General features: G+C 47.6%; 1 protein-coding gene across 1 annotated transcript in view; it reads right to left on the reverse strand.

Moving 5' to 3' along the window:
• LOC139280760 (synapsin-3-like) overlaps positions 1–6,431 on the reverse strand; it is a 291,283-nt gene that overhangs the window by 62,254 nt on the left and 222,598 nt on the right. The gene's annotated exons all lie outside the window — the stretch shown is intronic.

The following is a 6,431-nucleotide window of genomic DNA, read 5'->3' on the forward strand; positions in this document are numbered from 1 at the left end:
GGCCTCCCACAGGTGTGCCCCCTGGTGGAAGTCTTACACATTGGTAGTGTTTACATACATAACATCATTCTCCCCCCACCCCCAAAGTCTTATGTACAGGTTATTTATAAGTTGAGGTGATCTGGGGCTCTGTGTTCCCGGGTTGATCGCCTGAGTTGAAGTCCTGGCATAGGTGAGTTGGTCAGATCATTGCTGCATGGCTGCGCAGCTGGTCTGATCGGACTGTCGAGCATGTTGGGTTCATCCTCGTGGTTGACAGCGAGGTCGATTGTATTAGTGGGTCACTGGGGGCCAGGTCCTTTCACAGTAGTTCCTGGTTATCTGTAGTTCGCAGTTTGGTCTGGTCCAAATGCTTTCTGCGTTTGCCCATTACATGGTTTCAAAATAAACACTCCATTTTCATCACAAACACTCCATTCCCCTCTTTGGCTAATACAGTGCTAGTAGCCCATCGGGAGCCATGATTATGGTCTACATCATTTATTCTGATGTCGCGTGGAGGAGCTGTATGATCATGGTGTATGCTCTGCTGATAGCATACGGGAGGCCCGGTTCTGAGTGATTCAGTCCAGTGACTGCATAGCACCCGGGATAGTTGGATCTGTGGGGTGTCTACCGTGACACGTGTGGTGCTCGGCTTTATAATTTGGGCTGCCCGCTCCAGACTATTGTCGCTTTCCCTAACGTCCGGCAAGCCAAGGATGCCAGTTATGGCCTTGAGACTTTCAGTAGCGGCGGGAGGCCACGTGGTCCCCGTGGATCCTGGGCCATGGTATGGAGGCCCAGGACCACCAACTGTGTGTAGCCTCCCTGCCTTTCTTTGCAACGTTGCGGAGTTACAGATAGGGGGCAACCTGATGGGATGAGCATTTCGTCTTTGTGACGGATAAGCTGCAACATCCCGTCTAGCGTTTCGCTGTTAGCAGGCGATAATGTGGGATCCTGGCTGGTCCAGGTCCTAGTCTGGGGAGCTGTTACGGTTGACCCTTCACTTTCTAGCACTTCCATAACAGTGAACAGGTCTGCGGGCTGCGCCGTTTCCACCCCGGTGGTGGGCAACGGTAGCCAACTGAGGGCATCAGCACCGTTCTCAGTGCCTGGCCCGTGGCGGATCATGTTACAGTGCATAGACAGTGTTAGACCTTTGAGACAAAGCATTGATAATGGTGCCTCTGCTCTCCAAAAACCGAGAGATTGGCAGCTTGTCTGACTCGAGCAAATATTGGGACACTCTTTGGTACGTCTCTTTTGTCCCATGATCGCAGGCTACAACCTTGGTTAACTTATTGGATAAATGTACAACCGGTTGAGGTTCGCCCGCTACTTTGGCTTGTTGTAAGGTACCCCCAACCCCATTTGATAATACATAACTTGCCACGAATGGGCGCTCACATGGGCTACACAGTGCAAACAACTTATTGGAACGTAGTGGGTTCCTGGCCGCCCCTTTACCTTTGCCCCAAGCCCAGTCATCTTCCTTACTGGGAAACACATGCCTCTGTTTCATTTCAGCGCCATCCCGTGGTCTGGACGCACTCTCGTCCCGTGGTCTGGACACACTCTCATCCGTGTCAGTGATGCCGACTGCCGCGATCTTCCTTCCCAGGGATTTTGCCTCTGGCGTCGGGAAGACGCATTCAGATCGTTTCGGCCAGAGTCCCACTCTGCTTGGTCGACCCGGAGCCTCTTCCATTGTTGCGAAGAGGTCGTCGGCTTTCGGCGGTGGGTACCGCTGCTCGGTTGATCTTTACCTCCTCGTGGTCATGATGAGCGATCTATGCCTCAGGGATCTGCAAATGGATCTGCACTTCGATGACTGGTTCAGCTGAAGGTGGGGGTTTGCTCAGCCTTTGAGCAAGGGAGACGTTGTTCACCGGAGAAGGTACACAGGAATCTTCCCAGTTCCATCAAATGTTCCCCATCCACCTTCAAGCAGCGTTGGCCCATCACCTGAAACAATCCACAGTGGTAAATCGTGTACCGCTCCCTCATGGGATACTCTTTTGTCTGCACTACCAATAACTGGTATCAGTTCCTTGGTGTAGGTGCGCAGCTTTGCCTGAATCGGGATCAGCTTGGGTCGTTGTGCTCTGTCGCCCCATAGCCTCTCATTTTTCAACATTCCATAGACTCTGGATCAGTTCCTATGGAGTAGAGGATAGCCAATTTAACCCCACTTTTTAAAAAAAAAGGAGGGAGAGAGCAAACAGGGAATTATCAGCCTGACATCGGTAGTGGGTAAAATAATGGAATCAATTATTAAGGATGTCATAGCAGCGCATTTGGAAATAGGTGACATGATAGGTCCAAGTCAGCATGGATTTGTGAAAGGGAAATCATGCTCGACAAATCTTCTGGAATTTTTTGAGGATGTTTCAAGTAGAGTGGACAAGGGAGAACCAGTTGATGTAGTGTATTTGGACTTTCAGAAGACTGTCGACAAGGTCCCACACAAGAGATTAATGTGCAAAGTTAAAGCACATGGGATTGGGGGTAGTGTGCTGACATGGATTGAGAACTGGTTGGCAGACAGGAAGCAAAGAGTAGGAATAAATGGGTACTTTTCAGAATGGCAGGCAGTGACTAATGGGGTACCGCAAGGTTCTGTGCTGGGGCCCCAGCTGTTTAAATTGTACATTAATGATTTAGACGAGGGGATTAAATGTAGTATCTCCAAATTTGTGGATGACACTAAGTTGGGTGGCAGTGTGAGCTGCGAGGGGGATGCTATGAGGCTGCAGAGTGACTTGGATAGGTTAGGTGAGTGGGCAAGTGCATGGCAGATGAAGTATAATGTGGATAAATGTGAGGTTATCCACTTTGGTGGTAAAAACAGAGAGACAGACTATTATCTGAATGGTGACAGATTAGGAAAAGGGGAGGTGCAACGAGACCTGGGTGTCATGGTACATCAGTCATTGGTTGGCATGCAAGTACAGCAGGCAGTTAAGAAAGCAAATGGCATGTTGGCCTTCATAGCGAGGGGATTTGAGTACAGGGGCAGGGAGGTGTTACTACAGTTGGGCAGGGAGGTGTTACTACAGTTGTACAGGGCCTTGGTGAGGCCATACCTGGAGTATTGTGTACAGTTTTGGTCTCCTAACTTGAGGAAGGACATTCTTGCTATTGAGGGAGTGCAGCGAAAGTTCACCAGACTGATTCCCGGGATGGCGGAACTGACATATCAAGAAAGACTGGATCAACTGGACTTGTATTCACTGGAGTTCAGAAGAATGAGAGGGAATCTCATAGAAACGTTTAAAATTCTGATGGGTTTAGACAGGTTAGATGCAGTAAGAATGTTCCCAATGTTGGGGAAGTCCAGAACCAGGGGCCAGTCTAAGGATAAGGGGTAAGCCATTTAGGACCGAGATGAGGAGAAACTTCTTCACCCAGAGCGCGGTGAACCTGTGGAATTCTCTACCACAGAAAGTTGTTGAGGCCAATTCACTAAATATATTCAAACAGGAGTTAGATGTAGTCCTTACTACTAGGGGGATCAAAGGGTATGGTGCGAAAGCAGGAATGGGGTACTGAAGTTGCATGTTCAGCCATGAACTCATTGAATGGCGGTGCAGGCTCGAAGGGCCGAATGGCCTACTCCTGCACCTATTTTCTATGTTTCTATGAATGCCTTCTGGCTCATAACTGATTGACTCGCTCCCGTGTCCCATTCCATGGAGACTGAAGTGCCGTTGTTTAACTTTTAACATTATCGGAGGACTTTTGGTGGTGAAGGTGTGTATCCCATGCACTTCCTCTTCATCCTCAGGTTGAGTTGCCTCTCCTGCTCGTTCAGCATGGTCCGCGCCGGATCAGTCATCTTCTGTCGACTCTGCCACGTGGTGAGTCGCAGCACATCTGCACATTCGCTAGAGGTGCCCCATTGTTCCACAGCCCTTGCACACGTAGTGCTTGAATCGACATTGATGGGCTCGATGATTACCCCCGCAGCGTCAACATGGTGCGAATAGATTCGCATTCACGCTCCACGGCGGGCTCTGAGTCATCCTAGGTTTGGCCTCTGCGGGCGTGTAGGCCCTGCCATGTACAGTTCTGCCTGCTGAAGGCGTTATTTTATGCACCGTACTTGCTGGTGAGTTCCGATGCTGCAATGATATCGGTTTAGTGTTATCGTTCGTGGACATAAAAGTCTGGGCTATTGTGACGGCCTTGCTCAGATCTACAGATTCGGCAGACAGCAGTTTGCGAAGAATGACCTCGTGGCCGATTCTGAGCACGAAAAAGTCCCACAACAATTCCCCCCAAAATCCAGCAAATACGCATGGTCCCGCAAGGCGTCTTAGGTCAGTGACATAGCTCGCCATGTCCTGGTCCTTGGAGCGATGGTGCGTATAAAAGCGATACCTGACCATCAAGATGCTCTCTTTCGGCTTGAGGTATTCCCGAACCAGCATGCACAGCTCTTCATATATCTTCTCCGTTGGTTTCGTCGGTGCTAGCAGATTTTTTATGAGGCCATATATCGTGGACCCGCAAATGGTGAGGAGCATCGCCCTGCACTTGATCGCGGTTTCTTCCTTTTTCAGCTCGTTGGCCACGAAGTACTGGTCAAGACGCTCAACGAAGGCTTCCCAATCATCACCCTCAACAAATCTCTCAAGAATACCAACGGCAGCCATAACTGCGTGAAAGTTCGTGATCTGTTACTCGTCGCCAATTGTTACATTTAGAATAACTCCACAAGACTGTGCAGCTTCAGCTCAAACTGTTGTGACCTTGGTCCCTTTATTGTAACTCCAGAGTGAGCAAGCAGCATGGTAGTCTGCCTTTTATACCTGCTTGCACAAGGTGTGCAGGTGATCCTTGGGTCACCCATAGGTGCGCCCCCTGGTGGCAAGTCTTACACATTGGTAGTGCTTACATACATAACAGATTTATTCAGCCAGTATAAATCAATGGCCCTGATGTTATCCCAATCGCATTAAAAACCTCTGCAAATAAACAGCAAATCCCCAAACTTACCTTGAGCAGTGCCGCACGAGATCGCTTAATAATAAGGATCTTACATCTGTGCACATTTCCTGTCAAATTTATTTCATTCTAAATTCCAATGTGCACATTTATATTGGCAACTGGTCTATGTAAACGTGTCACTCTGTAATTATGCCCTTCCCCAGTAGAGGCACTGTAATACCACCCCTGGCAGAAAGATGTAATGACAGCATGACAAGTTAGCTTTGGCATCACCATTATATATGCAGACAAAAGCATTTATAATGGAACTATAAAAATAAGAACAGAATGTATGACTTCAAAATGGGGCTGAATGACATCTGCGTGCCCTGGTCCAATTAGCTCCCACCCTGTAATCCCGCTTCACCTGATCACACTTGGCCTTGACTCTCCGTGACCAATCAACTCGTAAACGATATAAAATAAAAGTATGATCTAAAAATAACAGTTCCATTACAAATGCTTTTATGTTTGGAAAAACACATATTTATGAACTGATTGTGGGCAATGCTGTAGTCAATTTTCTGTAAAGTATCTGACATTCTTCTCCCTGTAAGCAACATTCCATCATGTCAGCAACCAGGATTTGTGTGATATTACAGTTAGTTTTTCTGCAGTTCCTTGCCAAAAGCAAAAAACTGGCAAAGACAGGGTGTGTAGGTGCACTATATTCTCTCAAGTCTGCGGAGCAAATTGGTCTGGGGAAACTTACAGTCACACCGCAGATGAATGATGTACACAGACATTATGCACAATGACACATCAGTGGGACAGACGGTCTAATTTGTTAACCTCAAGAAACTTGTACACACCTCCCTTTTCTCAGGAATCACTACTTCCCACCCCCACCAAACTTTCAAAACAGACTATAAAAAGAAAGCTCCAGCTAACAGTCTGCTCTCTGTACAACAGATGTTTCCCCAGGGACAAATCACCACCCACTCCTCAGTTCACAAATATTTAATCTCATTCCTTCACATCATTGTTAACTTGCAGGGTGACACACAGTTAAGGAGGAATGGAATGCTCTCCACCTCTCTCCCCCACCCTGCCACTCTCTTCATCTTTGTCATGTGGAACAATGATGACCCAAATTCCTCAGGGTTATTGCAATCCATTGAAATAAAAAAAGCAGGGAGGTGGAAGGAAGAACAATGTCAGGGCTGCTCTCAAGACCCGGCTATTTCTGTTTAACTTATTAACGTTAGTTTAATATTTAATACATTCCCCTCTTTCTGCATTAGATTTTAAATACTTCACAGACAGAACCCAATATGCTCTGGACGTGGCTTCCGACAGGTCTTTCCCTTTTGATAATACTGAGTAATAATTTTTTTCCCTTCTCAGTTGCTAACAAGGCAGCTGTTTATCCCAGGAACATTAACATGTCCTTCTACAGCCCGGATTCCCACTCCTGCCACTGACTCCTCTTATGACATCACAGCCATCTGCTG

Source organism: Pristiophorus japonicus, chromosome 15 (genome assembly GCF_044704955.1).
Source record: "Pristiophorus japonicus isolate sPriJap1 chromosome 15, sPriJap1.hap1, whole genome shotgun sequence".
Lineage (NCBI taxonomy): Eukaryota > Metazoa > Chordata > Chondrichthyes > Pristiophoridae > Pristiophorus > Pristiophorus japonicus.